An 18,058-nucleotide genomic window follows, 5' to 3' on the forward strand; every position below is an offset into this window, starting at 1 on the left:
TGGTGACTTTACCTCACCTACTCCCTACTTCTGTGGGAGAAGCATCTCAATCCCTGCCATTGGAGCAAACAACTTTGAGCTTAAGCCTCAATTAGTTTCTCTAATGCAACAGAATTGCAAGTTTCATGGACTTCCATTGGAAGATCCTCATCAGTTCTTAGCTGAATTCTTGCAAATCTGTGACACTGTCAAGACCAATGGGGTTGACCCTGAAGTCTACAGACTCATGCTCTTCCCTTTTGCTGTAAGAGACAGAGCTAGGACATGGTTGGACTCACAACCTAGGGAAAGCATGAACTCTTGGGAAAAGCTAGTCAATGCCTTCTTGGCAAAGTTCTTTCCACCTCAAAAATTGAGTAAGCTTAGAGTGGAAGTCCAAACCTTCAGACAGAAGGAAGGTGAATCCCTCAATGAAGCTTGGGAAAGATACAAGCAATTGATCAGAAGGTGTCCTTCTGACATGCTTTCTGAATGGAGCATCATAGGTATCTTCTATGATGGTCTGTCTGAACTGTCCAAAATGTCATTGGACAGCTCTGCTGGAGGATCTCTTCATCTGAAGAAGACGCCTGCAGAAGCTCAGGAACTCATTAAAATGGTTGCAAATAACCAATTCATGTACACATCTGAAAGGAATCCTGTGAATAATGGGACAACTCAGAAGAAAGGAGTTCTTGAGATCGATACCCTGAATTCCATATTGGCTCAGAAAAAATATTGACCCAACAAGTCAATATGATTTCTCAGAGTCTGTCTGGAATGCAAGCAGCAACAGGCAGTACTAAGGAAGCTTCCTTTGAAGAAGAAGCTTATGATCCTGAGAACCAAGCAATGGAAGAGGTGAATTACATGGGAGAATCCTATGAAAACACCTATAATCTTTCATAGAGAAATCATCCAAATCTCTTATGGAAGGGTCAAGAGAGACCTCAACAAGGTTTCAACAACAATAATGGTGGAAGAAAAAGGTTTAGCAATAGCAAGCCTTTTCCATCATCTTCTCAGCAACAGACAGAGAATTCTAAGCAGAGCCACTCTGACTTAGCAACCATTGTCTCTGATCTAATCAAAACCACTCAAAGTTTCATGACTGAAACAAGGTCCTCCATTAGAAATTTGGAGGCACAAGTGGGTCAGCTGAGTAAGAAAATTACTGAACTCCTTCCTAGTACTCTCCCAAGCAATACAGAAGAGAATCCAAAAAGAGAGTGCAAGGCCATAACCACAACCCACACGGCTGAACTTGGAGAGGAGGAAGAGGCAGTGATCTCCACTGAGGAAGACCTCAATGGACGTCCACTGGCCTCCATGGAGTCCCCTGATGAGGACCATGGGAATCTAAGGCTCACATAGAGACCATAGAGATTCCATTGAATTTACTTCTGCCATTCATGAGCTCTGATGAGTATTCTTCTTCTGAAGAGGATGAAGATGTTACTGAAGAGCAAGTTGCTAAGTACCTTGGAGCAATCATGAAGCTAAATGCCAAGTTGTTTGGTAATGAGACTTGGGAGGATGAACCTCCATTGCTCATCAAAGAACTGGATGACTTGACTAGGCAGAAATTACCTCTGAAGAGACAAGACCCTGGAAAATTCATAATCCCTTGTACCATAGGCACCATGACCTTTGAGAAGGCTCTGTGTGACCTGGGGTCAAGTATAAACCTTATGCCTCTCTCTGTAATGGAGAAGCTAGGGATCATTGAGGTACAAGCTGCTAGAATCTCACTAGAGATGGCAGACAATTCAAAAAAACAGGCTTATGGACTTGTAGAGGATGTCTTGGTAAAGGTTGAAGGCCATTACATCCCTACTGACTTCATAATCCTAGAGACTGGGAAGTGTATGGATGAATCCATCATCCTTGGCAGACCCTTTCTAGCCACAGCAAAAGCTGTGATTGATGTTGACAGAGGAGAATTGATCATTCAAGTGAATGAAGACTCCCTTGTGTTTAAAGCTCAAGGATATCCATCTGTAACCATGGGGGGGAAGCATGAAGAGCTTCTCTCAATACAGAGTCAAACAGAGCCCCCACAGTCAAACTCTAAGTTTAGTGTTGGAAGGCCACAACCAAACTTTAACTTTGGTGTTGAACCCCCACATTCAAACTCTAAGTTTGGTGTCGGGAGGTTCCAACATTGCTCTGAACATCTGTGAGGCTCCATGAGAGCCCATTGTCAAGCTATTGACATTAAAGAAGCGCTTGTTGGGAGGCAACCCAATTTTTACTTATCTATGTTAAATTTCTATTTTCTTTTGTTATTTTATGTTTTTTGTAGGTTGATGATCATGTGAAGTCACAAAAACAATTGAAAAAGCAAAAAATGAATGAAAAACATAATTAAAAATAGAACACCCTAGAGGAGAAACTTACTGGCGTTTAAACACCAGTAAGGGTAGCAGAATGGGCGTTAAACGCCCAGTCTGGCACCATTATGGGTGTTTAACGCCAGAAATGGGCACCAGACTGGCATTTAACACCAGTAATGGGCAAGAAGCTGGCATTAAACGCCAGAAATGGGCAGCAGCCTGGTGTTTAACGCCATGATTGGCAGAAAGGGGCATTTTTGCACGCCTCTTGGTGCATGGATGAGATATCCTTGACACCTCAGGATCTGTTGACCCCACAGGATCCCCACTTACCCCACATCTCTTTCTCTTCTTCACCCATTCACCAATCACCTCAATACCTCTTCCCCAAAAACCCCTCACCTATCAAATCCCACCATTCTCTTCACCACTCACATTCATCCTTCATAAAATCCCACCCACCTCACCATTCAAATTCAAACCACTTTCTCACCCAAACCCACTCATAATGGCCGAACCATACCCCCCTCTCTACTCCTATATAAACCCATCTTCACTCTTTCATTTTCACACAACTTAAACATTAATTCTCCCCCTTGGCCGAAACACAAAGCCCCCTCCATCTCCTCTATTTCTTCTTCTACTCTCTTCTTCCTTCTTTTGCTCGAGGATGAGCAAACCTTTTAAGTTTGGTGTGGTAAAAGCTAAAGCCTTTTTTCCCTTCTATAACCATCAATGGCACCAAAGGCCGGAGAAACCTCTAGAAAGAGGAAAGGGAAGGCAAAAGCTTCCACCTCCGAGTCATGGGAGATGGAGAGATTCATCTCAAGGGTGCATCAAGACCACTTCTATGAAGTTGTGGCCAAGAAAAAGGTGATCCCCGAGGTTCCTTTTAAGCTCAAAAGAATGAGTATCCGGAGATCCGATATGAGATCCGAAGAAGAGGTTGGGAAATTCTCACCAACCCCATTCAACAAGTCGGGATCTTAATGGTTCAAGAGTTCTATGCCAATGCAAAGATCACCAAGAACCATTATCAAAGTGTGAACCCGGACCCTAAGAATTGGCTTACAATGGTTTGGGGGAAATGCTTAGACTTTAGTCCGAAAAATATAAGGTTGGCATTCAACTTGCCTATGATGCAAGGAGATGCACACCCCTACACTAGAAGGGTCAACTTTGATCAAAGGTTGGACCAAGTCCTCATGGACATCTGTGAAGAGGGCGCCCAATGGAAGAGAGATTCAAGAGGGAAGCCGGTTCAACTAAGAAGGCATGACCTCAAGCCCATGGCTAGGGGATGGTTGGGGTTCATCCAATGCTCAATCATTCCCACTAGCAACCGGTCTGAAGTTACTATAGACCGGGCTATCATGATCCATAGAATCATGATTGGAGAGGAAGTAGAAGTTCATGAGGTTATATCCCAATAACTCTACAAGGTGGCGGATAAGTCTTCTACTTTGGCAAGGTTAGCCTTCCCTCACCTCATTTGTCATCTCTGCAATTCAGTTGGAATTGACATAGAGGGAGACATTTTTATTGATGAGGATAAGCCCATCACTAAGAAAATGATGGATCAAATAAGAGAACCTCACGAAGAGCATGAGGAATTTCCTCATCATGAAATCCCTGAGATGCCTCAAGGGATGCAATTTCCTCCACAAAACTATTGGGAGCAAATCAACACCTCCTTAGGAGAATTAAGTTCCAACATGGGACAACTAAGGGTGGAGCACCAAGAGCATTCCATCCTCCTCCATGAAATTAGAGAAGACCAAAGAACCATGAGAGAGGAGCAACAAAGGCAAGGAAGAGACATTGAGGAGCTCAAGCACTCCATAAGATCTTCAAGAGGAAGAACAAGCCGCCATCACTAAGGTGGACCCGTTCTTTAATTTCCTTGTTCTTTATTTTCTGTTTTTCGAATTATTATGCTTTATGTTTATTTATATTTGTGTCTTTATTACATGATCATTAGTGTCTAAGTGTCTATGCCTTAAAGCTATGAAAATGAATCCATCACCTTTCTTAAATGCAAAATGTTTTTAATTGAAAAAGAAAAAGAAGTGCATGAATTTTAAATTTTAAAACAATTTAATTATTTTGATGTGGTGGCAATACTATTGTTTTTCTGAATGAATGCTTGAACAGTGCATATTTTCGAATTTGATTGTTTATGAATGTTAAAATTGTTGGCTCTTGAAAGAATGAGGGAAAAGGAGAAATGTTATTTGATAATCTGAAAAATCATAAAATTGATTCTTGAAGTAAGAAAAAGCAGTGAAAAGCTTGCAGAAAAAAAAAAGGATATATGCGAAAAAAAAGAAAAAAAAAAGAAAAGCAAGCAGAAAAAGCCAATACCCCTTTAAACCAAAAGGCAAGGGTGATAAAAAGGGATCCAAGGCTTTGAGCATCAGTGGATAGGAGGGCCCACAGGAATAAAATCCTGGCCTAAGCGGCTAAACCAAGTTGTCCCTAACCGTGTGCTTGTGGCATGAAGGTGTCAAGTGAAAACTTGAGACTGAGCGGTTAAAGTCGTGGTCCAAAAGAGAAAAAAGTGTGCTTAAGAGCTATGAACATCTCTAATTGGGGACTCTAGCAAAGCTGAGTCACAATCTGAAAAGGTTCACCCAGTTATGTGTCTGTGGCATTTATGTATCCGGTGGTAATACTGGAAAACAAAATGCTTAGGGTCACGGCCAAGACTCATAAAGTAGCTGTATTCAAGAATCAACATACTTAACTAGGAGAATAAATAACACTATCTGGATTCTGAGTTCCTATAGAAGCCAATCATTCTGAACTTCAAAGGATAAAGTGAGATGCCAAAACTGTTCAGAAGCAAAAAGCTAAAAGTCTGGCTCATCTAATTTATACTGATCTTCATAGATGTTTTTGGAATTCATTGTATATTCTCTTATTTTTATCCTATTTGATTTTCAGTTGCTTGGGGACAAGCAACAATTTAAGTTTGGTGTTGTGATAACCGAATAATTTATACGCTTTTTGGCATTGTTTTTAGTATATTTTTAGTATATTTTAGTTAGTTTTTATTATATTTTTATTAGTTTTTATTTAAAAATTACTTTTCTGAACTTTACTACGAGTTTGTGTGTTTTTCTGTGATTTCAGGTATTTTCTGGCTGAAATTGAGGGACCTGAGCAAAAATCTGATTCAGAGGCTGAAAAAGCACTGCAGATGCTGTTGGATTCTGACCTCCCTATACTCAAAGTGGATTTTCTGGAGCTACAGAAGCCCAATTGACACGCTCTTAATTGCGTTGTAAAGTAGACATCCTGGGCTTTCCAGCAATATATAATAGTCCATACTTTGCACGAGATTTGATGGCCCAAACAGGCACAAAAGCTGGAGTTAAATGCCCAAACTGGCACAAAAGCTGGCGTTTAACTCCAAGAAAAGTCTCTACACATGGAAGCTTCAATGCTCAGCCCAAGCACACACCAAGTGGGCCCAGAAGAAGATTTCTGCATTAATTACTGATTTCTGTAAACCCTAGGCTACTAGTTCTCTATAAATAGGACCTTATACTATTGTATTTGGGGGGATCTTTAGACGTTTAGTCCCTAGACCTTGGAGGCTGGCCATTCGGCCATGCTTACACCATTATCACTTTTGTATTTTCAATGGTGGAGTTTCTACACACCATAGATTAAGGTGTGGAGCTCTGCTGTTCTTCATGAATTAATACAAAGTACTATTATTTTTCTATTCAACTCAAGTCTATTTCTTCTCCAAGATATTCATTCGCACCCAAGAACATGATGAATGTGATGATTACATGACACTCATCACCATTCTCACCTATGAATGCGTGACCAACAACCACTTCCGTTCTACATGCAAACAAGCTTGAATGTGTATCTCTTGGGTTTCTAATCTAAGATTAGAACCTTCATGGTATAGGCTAGAATTATTGGCGGCCATTCATGAGATCCGAAACGTCTAAACCTTGTCTGTGGTATTCTGAGTAGGATCTGGGAAGGGATGACTGTGACGAGCTTCAAACTCGCGATTGTTGGGCGTATGACAGACGCAAAAGGATCAATGGATCCTATTCCAACATGATCGAGAACCGACAGATGATTAGCCATGCGGTGACAGCGTGCGTAGAACATTTTCACTGAGAGGACGGGAAGTAGCCATTGACAACGGTGATGCCGAACATAAAGCTTGCCATGGAAAGGAGTATGAATGATTGGAAAAAGGCAATAGGAAAGCAGAGGTTCAGGAGGAACAAAGCATCTTCATACGCTTATCTGAAATTCCAACCAAAGAATTACATAAGTATCTCTATCTTTATTTTATGTTTTAATTATCTTTTAATTATCAATTTTCCATCACCATCTAAATTCGTCTGACTGAGATTTACAAGGTGACCATAGCTTGCTTCAAGCCGACAGTCTCCGTGGGATCGACCCTTACTCATGTAAGGTTTATTACTTGGACGATCCAGTGCACTTGCTAGTTAGTTGTGCGGAATTGTGACAAAGTGTGATTCACGTTTGAGAGCTCCAAGTCCTTTGGCGCCATTGTTGATGATCACAATTTTGTGCCCAGTATACACAGATCATGCAGCTTGAAAGTACTTATTGACAAAGAATGAGTCAAAGCCTAGACTCATATGTTGGATCTTGCTTTTTCAAGAATTCGACATTGAGATTAGGGACCGGAGTGGATCTCAAAACCTGGTTGTGGATTATTTAAGCCGCATTGAGAATTTAAAAATTGATCCATTTCCGATCAATGATTCATTCCCATTGGATAGTTTGCATGCTGTGTCGGATAGCTCTCCTTAGTTTGCCCCAATGGCAAACTACTTGGTTGTGAAAATCTTCCCTCCCAACTTTTCGAAAAACCAAAGGGACAAGTTGAGGAGTGTTTCCAATTACTATATTTGGGATGACCCTCACTTGTGGAAGAGGGGCGTAGACCAAGTAATTCGAAGATGTGTCCCGGAGTCTGAATTCCAACCAATTCCTGAAGCTTGTCATTCGTCCGAATGTGGTGGCCACTTTGGCCCACAAAGGACTGCTAAAAAAGTGTTGGATTGCGGATTCTGGTGGCCAACCTTATTCAAGGATGCTAACCGGTTATGTGTGTCTTGCCATCAGTGTCAGAGGTCAGGAAACGCATCCCAAAGGATGAAATGCCTCAGCAACCTATGTTATTCTGTGAGATATTTGATGTATGGGGCATTGACTTTATGGGACCGTTTCCTAACTCTAGTGGGTATCTGTATATTCTGTTAGGGGTTGACTATTTGTCAAAGTGGGTAGAGGCTATACCTACCCGCCTTGACGACGCCAATGCCGTTGTGTCTTTCATTAGGAATCACATTGTATGTCGTTATGGGTCACCACGAGCAATCGTGAGCGACCAAGGATCCCACTTTTGTAACAGGAAGGTAGAAGCATTGCTCAAGCGCTATGGAGTGTCGCATAAGGTTGCTACTGCTTATCATCCGCAAACAAATGGACAAGCGAAAGTGTCCAACCGGGAAATCAAGAGAATCCTGGAGAAAGTGGTCAATCCACAAAGAAAGGATTGGAGCCTCCGGTTAGGAGATGCATTATGGGCGTATTGAACGGCCTACAAGACTCCGATAGGAATGAGTCCCTTCTGAATCGTCTATGGTAAGGCATGCCACCTTCTGGTGGAGATTGAGCATCGCCTATTGGGCGGTAAAGCAGTGCAACATGGATTTAGCCAAGGCGGGTGAAGCTAGGAAGCTACAACTAGAGGAGCTTGATGCGCATAAACTAGTTATGCTACGATTTAGGAAATTGCACGATCGGCAAAATTCCTTCCGGCAAGTGCACCGGTTATCGTCAAGTAAAAACTCACAATAGAGTGAGGTCGAATCCCACAAGGATTGGTTGAGTGAGCAATTCGGATTAGAAGTGTGTTCTAGTTGAGCGGAATCAAGATTTAGATGAGAATTGTGGAATGTAAAATTGGCGGGAAACGTAAATGACAAGAAATTTAAATGGCGGAATCTTAAATTGCATGAAGTAAAGAGCAGAAGCTAAATTGCTGAAATTAAAGGGAATGGGGGTGATTGCATGAATTTAATTGCAGAATGTAAAGAGAAAGTGGTAAATCAGAAATGGGGAATTCATTGGGTTATAGGAGATATTGAGATCTCCGAATCAAAACATGTTTATCTCTTCCTCAACCAATGCGTTCATTGAATTTTGCTTGGCAATCTTATATGATTGGATCCCAATCCCTTGGCTCACCAATTCTCTCTAAAAACAAACAAATTCCCAATCCCTTGGTTTAAATGTTCATAAGAAGAGATGATGCTCGATCACTGATTTTACCACACAGTTTCATGAACCACAATTTGGTAGGATTACATGTCACAATATCCATCCAAACCCCAATCCAATTCACTGTGAGAAAGCTTCTCTAGCATGAATCCTCCATTCCTTTCCCAAGGTTCCGAAGGATTCCAATTATGGGTAATTTCTTTCCCAAGACAACTACCCAATGGAATTAGATCGAGAAGCTTTCTAACAAAATTCAAGAGAAAAGATTGAAGAAGAAGATAAACTATTATTGATTCATTGAATTACAATAGAGCTCCCTAACCCAATGAAAGGGGTTTAGTGAGTCATAGCTCTGAATTCAATTACAAAACTAAAAGAAAATGATTTCCAGTTCTCTCCCCCTCAGGGGCTGGATTCCCCTTCAATCCCCCCCGTTCAAATGCAGAAACTAAGGCCTTTAAATAGGCTCCCTAAATTACAAAATGAAAATGAAATTCAAAGCAAATTACAATCAAATGAAAATAAACTATTCTAGATGATTCTTGTGGCCTTGATTTGGTGTTGTTGATGGGCCTTGCTTGCTTGAAGGGTAGAGTGACATAATTGATCCAAAAAGGATAATGATCCATTAAACTACACTCAAACGTTGCACCCCCCTTTCTTGAGTCGTCACTTTGTTCTCTTGTCAACCTTGCCAATTTGATGCCAAATATAGACTATTATACCTGGTTGGAAAGCTATGTATGTCAGCTTTCTAACGCAACTAGAAGCACCTCAATTGGATCTCTACAACTCGAGTTATACTCCATGGAAGGTGAAGAGGTCAGCTGGCCTGATTGCATGTTGGTACTATGCTCTTCTATGCACATTACGGGGCTGTTTTCTCCCTCAATTTTTAGTATCCACCATGCATGCCATATATGCTTGGAAAGCTCTAGATGTCTTCTTTCCAATGCATTTTGAATCACCTCATATGGAGTTTTGTAGCTCAAGTTATTTATGTTTGAAGAAGGCATGGTCAAGCTGTTTCATATAACACGTTTAAGCTCCAGTTTAAGCTTAAACTGGAGCTTAAACGCTGGCACTCCCTGGAGGCACAAGCTCGAGCACGTTTAAGCTTCAGTTTAAGGTTAAACTGAAGCTTAAACGTGGAAATGGAAGAAGGCAACCCTGGAGTGTGGGATTGTCGAACACGTTTAAGCTTCAGTTTAAGGTTAAACTGGAGCTTAAACGTGGAAATGGCTCCCTGGTGCTTTTCTTACTTCTGGCGTTTAACCTCCAGTTTAAGGTTAAACTGGAGGTTAAACGTGGAAATGCCCCCTTGGTGACATTCTCACTTCTGGCGTTTAACCTCCAGTTTAAGGTTAAACTGGAGGTTAAACTTCAATTCCAGCATTTCTTAGCCTTCATGATTCTGGCGTTTAAGCTCCAGTTTAGGCTTAAACTAGATCTTAAACTCCACATGTGATATTCAAGCTTCCTTTATTGATTTTGTTGCTTCCTTTCCTAGCCTCTTCTTCCCTGAAATCATCCAAACAATTGCATCAAAGTCTTGCAAAAATTCATGAGAATTCTTCCATTCATAGCTTTCAAGGAATATAACTAAAAACTCATGGAATTTGCATCAAAATCTTCATTTTGAATGATTTAAGACAAGCATGACTATTTGGCCCAAAATGATTACTTTAAGGCTCAAGAAAATGCATAAAACAACTAAAAATAAAAGAAAAAGGCTAGTGAAACTAGCCTAAGATGCCTTGGCATCACAACACCAAACTTAATCCTTGCTTGTCCCCAAGCAAGTTCTGAATTATTGAGAAGAAAGAATGAAACAGAAAGTAAATTCATTAGCCATATCAGTAAGTAATTGACATTGATTAATGGGGTGTTCATGCAGAAAGTTGTTGCAGCATCACTTTATTGTTTCTTAGGTAAGAATGTCACTTTTTATGTTTCCACTAAAACACTGCTTATGGACTCTTGTTATTCACATATCCTTGGCAAGTTTCTTTTCTTTGTTTTTCTTTTTCTTTGAGCTTATTTGCTCCTTGTTGCTCAGTGTCATGTGTTGCTCAATCCTTTGGCATTTTCTTTTTCTTATTAGTGCACTACACATATCCACTACAGGCATTTTAGTTCACATTTCTTCTTGAGACATTGGTGCCCAGCACCTCTTTGTGTGACTAAATGTTTTGTATTTAGGTTGCTCTTGATAATGGACTTTTGGTTGATAATCCCGGGTTAGTTAACCCAAGTTACCAAGTGTTGAAACACTCCTCAGAACCTATTCATCCAAGCATATCCTTAATACATAAACACGACAGGCATTTGTCTCAGAAGTTCAAACCATTGGTGCCTAGCTTATTTTCTCAATTTTTTGCTTTTTGGTTGCCCTTTTTCAGTGGCTTTTTCTTCTTCTTTTTCTTTCTTTTTCATGGCCAAAGACATTTATTCATCAAGATCCATAGACAGCATCCTAATTTCCACTAAAAGTGACAATTCTAACTTTATTTCTTAGTGAGCTGACTATTCAATCAAACATGCATACCACCACTTAATCTTATTTGATTTCTTACCAAATGGAATTGAGTTACTTTTGTTCAAACATTTCTTTTATTTTATGGAAACAGAACAAGCATGGCAAGCATTTGTTTAAGAAGATGAAGTTATCCAGACACTTAGACTATCACTTATTTGAAAATTAAACAAACAGACAAACAAAAACTGCAATGACTCAAACTTAAAGCAGGGGTGCATGCAAACTTCAAATATCAGCAATTCAAAGTACAAGCAATTAAGTGACAATACAACCTTTTAGCATCTTCTTTGTTGTTCATCATCCTTCCTAGCCTTGGTGTTCTCTTTGATGATGATGTATATTCCTTCCATGAGATTGATTGTCTTCCTGCAAAGCTATTAGAAGTTGCTTGTTCCCCAAGCACTTTGAGAATTGGTTAGCATGCATGGATGTTTGTAGGCCTCTGAACTTAGATTGGTGTGTGAACACGAAACTTAGTTCCTTGCCATATGCAGCAATTGGGATCATATGCAGAAAACCTCATGTGCTTTTATTAAGAAAATAACTATGAACTAGAAAAAGAAACTATGAACTAGAAATTAAACTATTGTTTAAGTAGTTTCCCTGATTGGTTGGAGCTAGTGACTAGTCATGCTGAGGTAGAAATGTGCTTTTAATGAAGTTTTTTGGTGGAACACCAAACTTAGAATCTCACATTCACCCTTGAATTGTTTTGGTGTGCAACACCAAACTTAGCTCCTTGCAATACAGATAAATCTACTTAACTCTTTTATTGAAATAACTAGAAAAGAAAAACTACCTTTGGTTGGGTTGCCTCCCAACAAGCGCTTCTTTAACGTCATTAGCTTGACATGCTGTTCCTGACTTTCTTCCTCTTCTTCCAGTTTGTTAAGAGGAATGACTTCAAGTGGATAAAGGAGCTAGTTAGTGCCCCTTGTTGTGAATGCTTCTTTCCAGCAAGCTTTCCCTTGTGATTGGCTTGAGTGAACTTGCTTGTTGGCTCAGGAGTTGGATTGTTCTTCGACCTTCTCTTCTTCATGGATATGATCCTTTGTTTCTCGGTCACAATCCTCATTTTGGTGCTTGTTTCTACTGCCTTCACATCCTTGATCTCAGAACTTGGTTGTTGTTGGACAGTTGGAGTATCCTGTTCATCAAAAGCTTCCTGAATTTGTGGTTCAATGAACCCTTCCTCTTTGCAACTCTCTGTGTCATTGGAGTGTGATCTCCCTTGATTGACTTTCTCCCTTTCTTGTTCTTCTGATTCCTCCCTTGGGTTTGCCATGGTATCACTAGAAGAATTGTGGGTAGGGATTTGCTTTGATAGATATCCAATTTGTGCTTCTAGCTTTTGAATGGCAGCACCATGATTTTGTAAGTTGGATATCACTTCTTCCTTAAAGCTTTTCAAATCGGCCACATCTCTGCCCATAGTTGCAATCATTCCTTCTATCCTGTTTAATTGATCTTGAAATTGTTGGTTCGGATTGGGTTGATGAGGTTGATTATCTTGGCTGTGATATGGTGGCTGGGGGTATGTGTTTTGTGTGGGCTGATAGAGTCTTTGGTTGGAGTGTTGGTATGTGTTTGTGTGGTATGACTCTTGTGTGTAGTGGAATGAGTCTTGTGGATAGTGAAATGAATTGTATGAATTTGAGAAGGAATTTTGTGCTGAGAAATGCTCAAGTGATGAAGAATTTGGATATGTAAAACTAGGAGGTGAGGTTGGATAATTCAGAGGTGATGGCTCTTGATGAATGGGGTGTGAATAAGTGAAATCTCTTTGGTTTTGATCTTCCCAGCCACAACTTGAGTAGTGATCAAATTCACCAAAACATGGACCATTTTGTGGCTCTGGGAAGTACCCCGTTTCCTGTTCCTGATACTCCCACCCACCATGAGCATAATAACATGAATCATTCTGTGGTGGTGGAGAGTTTCTCATGAATTTTGATTGACCAAAAGATGATGGATACTCCTTTCTTTTTTGCAATGTGCTCAGTCTCAAACAATACTCATCCAAAGATAGTGGAAATTCCATAGTGAGGCAATATCACAAACAGCTAGTGGTTAGTATGCTAAAAAGTGAATAAGCAAAGAAAACAAATTAAAATTTGCAGAAATTAGCAGTAATAAACTGAAACAAAAACTATTAACAAAAGAAAAGAAAAATTGCTCAATCTAGTTAACTTCCAATTGGAGAATTGTCAATCGAAAACCAATCCCCGGCAACGGCGCCATAAACTTGATGCGCATAAACTAGTTATGCTACGATTTAGGAAATTGCACGATCGGCAAAATTCCTTCCGGCAAGTGCACCGGTTATCGTCAAGTAAAAACTCACAATAGAGTGAGGTCGAATCCCACAAGGATTGGTTGAGTGAGCAATTCGGATTAGAAGTGTGTTCTAGTTGAGCGGAATCAAGATTTAGATGAGAATTGCGGAATGTAAAATTGGCGGGAAACGTAAATGACAAGAAATTTAAATGGCGGAATCTTAAATTGCATGAAGTAAAGAGCAGAAGCTAAATTGCTGAAATTAAAGGGAATGGGGGTGATTGCATGAATTTAATTGCAGAATGTAAAGAGAAAGTGGTAAATCAGAAATGGGGAATTCATTGGGTTATAGGAGATATTGAGATCTCCGAATCAAAACATGTTTATCTCTTCCTCAACCAATGCGTTCATTGAATTTTGCTTGGCAATCTTATATGATTGGATCCCAATCCCTTGGCTCACCAATTCTCTCTAAAAACAAACAAATTCCCAATCCCTTGGTTTAAATGTTCATAAGAAGAGATGATGCTCGATCACTGATTTTACCACACAGTTTCATGAACCACAATTTGGTAGGATTACATGTCACAATATCCATCCAAACCCCAATCCATCTCACTGTGAGAAAGCTTCTCTAGCATGAATCCTCCATTCCTTTCCCAAGGTTCCGAAGGATTCCAATTATGGGTAATTTCTTTCCCAAGACAACTACCCAATGGAATTAGATCGAGAAGCTTTCTAACAAAATTCAAGAGAAAAGATTGAAGAAGAAGATAAACTATTATTGATTCATTGAATTACAATAGAGCTCCCTAACCCAATGAAAGGGGTTTAGTGAGTCATAGCTCTGAATTCAATTACAAAACTAAAAGAAAATGATTTCCAGTTCTCTCCCCCTCAGGGGCTGGATTCCCCTTCAATCCCCCCCGTTCAAATGCAGAAACTAAGGCCTTTAAATAGGCTCCCTAAATTACAAAATGAAAATGAAATTCAAAGCAAATTACAATCAAATGAAAATAAACTATTCTAGATGATTCTTGTGGCCTTGATTTGGTGTTGTTGATGGGCCTTGCTTGCTTGAAGGGTAGAGTGACATAATTGATCCAAAAAGGATAATGATCCATTAAACTACACTCAAACGTTGCACCCCCCTTTCTTGAGTCGTCACTTTGTTCTCTTGTCAACCTTGCCAATTTGATGCCAAATATAGACTATTATACCTGGTTGGAAAGCTATGTATGTCAGCTTTCTAACGCAACTGGAAGCACCTCAATTGGATCTCTACAACTCGAGTTATACTCCATGGAAGGTGAAGAGGTCAGCTGGCCTGATTGCATGTTGGTACTATGCTCTTCTATGCACATTACGGGGCTGTTTTCTCCCTCAATTTTTCGTATCCACCATGCATGCCATATATGCTTGGAAAGCTCTAGATGTCTTCTTTCCAATGCATTTTGAATCACCTCATTTGGAGTTTTGTAGCTCAAGTTATTTATGTTTGAAGAAGGCATGGTCAAGCTGTTTCATATAACACGTTTAAGCTCCAGTTTAAGCTTAAACTGGAGCTTAAACGCTGGCACTCCCTGGAGGCACAAGCTCGAGCACGTTTAAGCTTCAGTTTAAGGTTAAACTGAAGCTTAAACGTGGAAATGGAAGAAGGCAACCCTGGAGTGTGGGATTGTCGAACACGTTTAAGCTTCAGTTTAAGGTTAAACTGGAGCTTAAACGTGGAAATGGCTCCCTGGTGCTTTTCTTACTTCTGGCGTTTAACCTCCAGTTTAAGGTTAAACTGGAGGTTAAACGTGGAAATGCCCCCTTGGTGACATTCTCACTTCTGGCGTTTAACCTCCAGTTTAAGGTTAAACTGGAGGTTAAACTTCAATTCCAGCATTTCTTAGCCTTCATGATTCTGGCGTTTAAGCTCCAGTTTAGGCTTAAACTGAATCTTAAACTCCACATGTGATATTCAAGCTTCCTTTATTGATTTTGTTGCTTCCTTGCCTAGCCTCTTCTTCCCTGAAATCATCCAAACAATTGCATCAAAGTCTTGCAAAAATTCATGAGAATTCTTCCATTCATAGCTTTCAAGGAATATAACTAAAAACTCATGGAATTTGCATCAAAATCTTCATTTTGAATGATTTAAGACAAGCATGACTATTTGGCCCAAAATGATTACTTTAAGGCTCAAGAAAATGCATAAAACAACTAAAAATAAAAGAAAAAGGCTAGTGAAACTAGCCTAAGATGCCTTGGCATCACAACACCAAACTTAATCCTTGCTTGTCCCCAAGCAAGTTCTGAATTATTGAGAAGAAAGAATGAAACAGAAAGTAAATTCATTAGCCATATCAGTAAGTAATTGACATTGATTAATGGGGTGTTCATGCAGAAAGTTGTTGCAGCATCACTTTATTGTTTCTTAGGTAAGAATGTCACTTTTTATGTTTCCACTAAAACACTGCTTATGGACTCTTGTTATTCACATATCCTTGGCAAGTTTCTTTTCTTTGTTTTTCTTTTTCTTTGAGCTTATTTGCTCCTTGTTGCTCAGTGTCATGTGTTGCTCAATCCTTTGGCATTTTCTTTTTCTTATTAGTGCACTACACATATCCACTACAGGCATTTTAGTTCACATTTCTTCTTGAGACATTGGTGCCCAGCACCTCTTTGTGTGACTAAATGTTTTGTATTTAGGTTGCTCTTGATAATGGACTTTTGGTTGATAATCCCGGGTTAGTTAACCCAAGTTACCAAGTGTTGAAACACTCCTCAGAACCTATTCATCCAAGCATATCCTTAATACATAAACACGACAGGCATTTGTCTCAGAAGTTCAAACCATTGGTGCCTAGCTTATTTTCTCAATTTTTTGCTTTTTGGTTGCCCTTTTTCAGTGGCTTTTTCTTCTTCTTTTTCTTTCTTTTTCATGGCCAAAGACATTTATTCATCAAGATCCATAGACAGCATCCTAATTTCCACTAAAAGTGACAATTCTAACTTTATTTCTTAGTGAGCTGACTATTCAATCAAACATGCATACCACCACTTAATCTTATTTGATTTCTTACCAAATGGAATTGAGTTACTTTTGTTCAAACATTTCTTTTATTTTATGGAAACAGAACAAGCATGGCAAGCATTTGTTTAAGAAGATGAAGTTATCCAGACACTTAGACTATCACTTATTTGAAAATTAAACAAACAGACAAACAAAAACTGCAATGACTCAAACTTAAAGCAGGGGTGCATGCAAACTTCAAATATCAGCAATTCAAAGTACAAGCAATTAAGTGACAATACAACCTTTTAGCATCTTCTTTGTTGTTCATCATCCTTCCTAGCCTTGGTGTTCTCTTTGATGATGATGTATATTCCTTCCATGAGATTGATTGTCTTCCTGCAAAGCTATTAGAAGTTGCTTGTTCCCCAAGCACTTTGAGAATTGGTTAGCATGCATGGATGTTTGTAGGCCTCTGAACTTAGATTGGTGTGTGAACACGAAACTTAGTTCCTTGCCATATGCAGCAATTGGGATCATATGCAGAAAACCTCATGTGCTTTTATTAAGAAAATAACTATGAACTAGAAAAAGAAACTATGAACTAGAAATTAAACTATTGTTTAAGTAGTTTCCCTGATTGGTTGGAGCTAGTGACTAGTCATGCTGAGGTAGAAATGTGCTTTTAATGAAGTTTTTTGGTGGAACACCAAACTTAGAATCTCACATTCACCCTTGAATTGTTTTGGTGTGCAACACCAAACTTAGCTCCTTGCAATACAGATAAATCTACTTAACTCTTTTATTGAAATAACTAGAAAAGAAAAACTACCTTTGGTTGGGTTGCCTCCCAACAAGCGCTTCTTTAACGTCATTAGCTTGACATGCTGTTCCTGACTTTCTTCCTCTTCTTCCAGTTTGTTAAGAGGAATGACTTCAAGTGGATAAAGGAGCTAGTTAGTGCCCCTTGTTGTGAATGCTTCTTTCCAGCAAGCTTTCCCTTGTGATTGGCTTGAGTGAACTTGCTTGTTGGCTCAGGAGTTGGATTGTTCTTCGACCTTCTCTTCTTCATGGATATGATCCTTTGTTTCTCGGTCACAATCCTCATTTTGGTGCTTGTTTCTACTGCCTTCACATCCTTGATCTCAGAACTTGGTTGTTGTTGGACAGTTGGAGTATCCTGTTCATCAAAAGCTTCCTGAATTTGTGGTTCAATGAACCCTTCCTCTTTGCAACTCTCTGTGTCATTGGAGTGTGATCTCCCTTGATTGACTTTCTCCCTTTCTTGTTCTTCTGATTCCTCCCTTGGGTTTGCCATGGTATCACTAGAAGAATTGTGGGTAGGGATTTGCTTTGATAGATATCCAATTTGTGCTTCTAGCTTTTGAATGGCAGCACCATGATTTTGTAAGTTGGATATCACTTCTTCCTTAAAGCTTTTCAAATCGGCCACATCTCTGCCCATAGTTGCAATCATTCCTTCTATCCTGTTTAATTGATCTTGAAATTGTTGGTTCGGATTGGGTTGATGAGGTTGATTATCTTGGCTGTGATATGGTGGCTGGGGGTATGTGTTTTGTGTGGGCTGATAGAGTCTTTGGTTGGAGTGTTGGTATGTGTTTGTGTGGT

At 39.6% G+C, this 18,058-nt stretch overlaps 1 non-coding gene across 1 annotated transcript; it reads right to left on the reverse strand.

Moving 5' to 3' along the window:
- Positions 1-358: 358 nt before the first annotated feature.
- Positions 359-466, reverse strand: LOC148561807 (small nucleolar RNA R71). Its single transcript, XR_015888336.1, has one exon. It is a non-coding gene; the product is annotated as a small nucleolar RNA R71 (small nucleolar RNA).
- Positions 467-18,058: the final 17,592 nt, after the last annotated feature.

This window comes from Arachis ipaensis, chromosome B6, assembly GCF_059453495.1.
Source record: "Arachis ipaensis isolate K30076 ecotype BB chromosome B6, ASM5945349v1, whole genome shotgun sequence".
Taxonomy (NCBI): domain Eukaryota; kingdom Viridiplantae; phylum Streptophyta; class Magnoliopsida; order Fabales; family Fabaceae; genus Arachis; species Arachis ipaensis.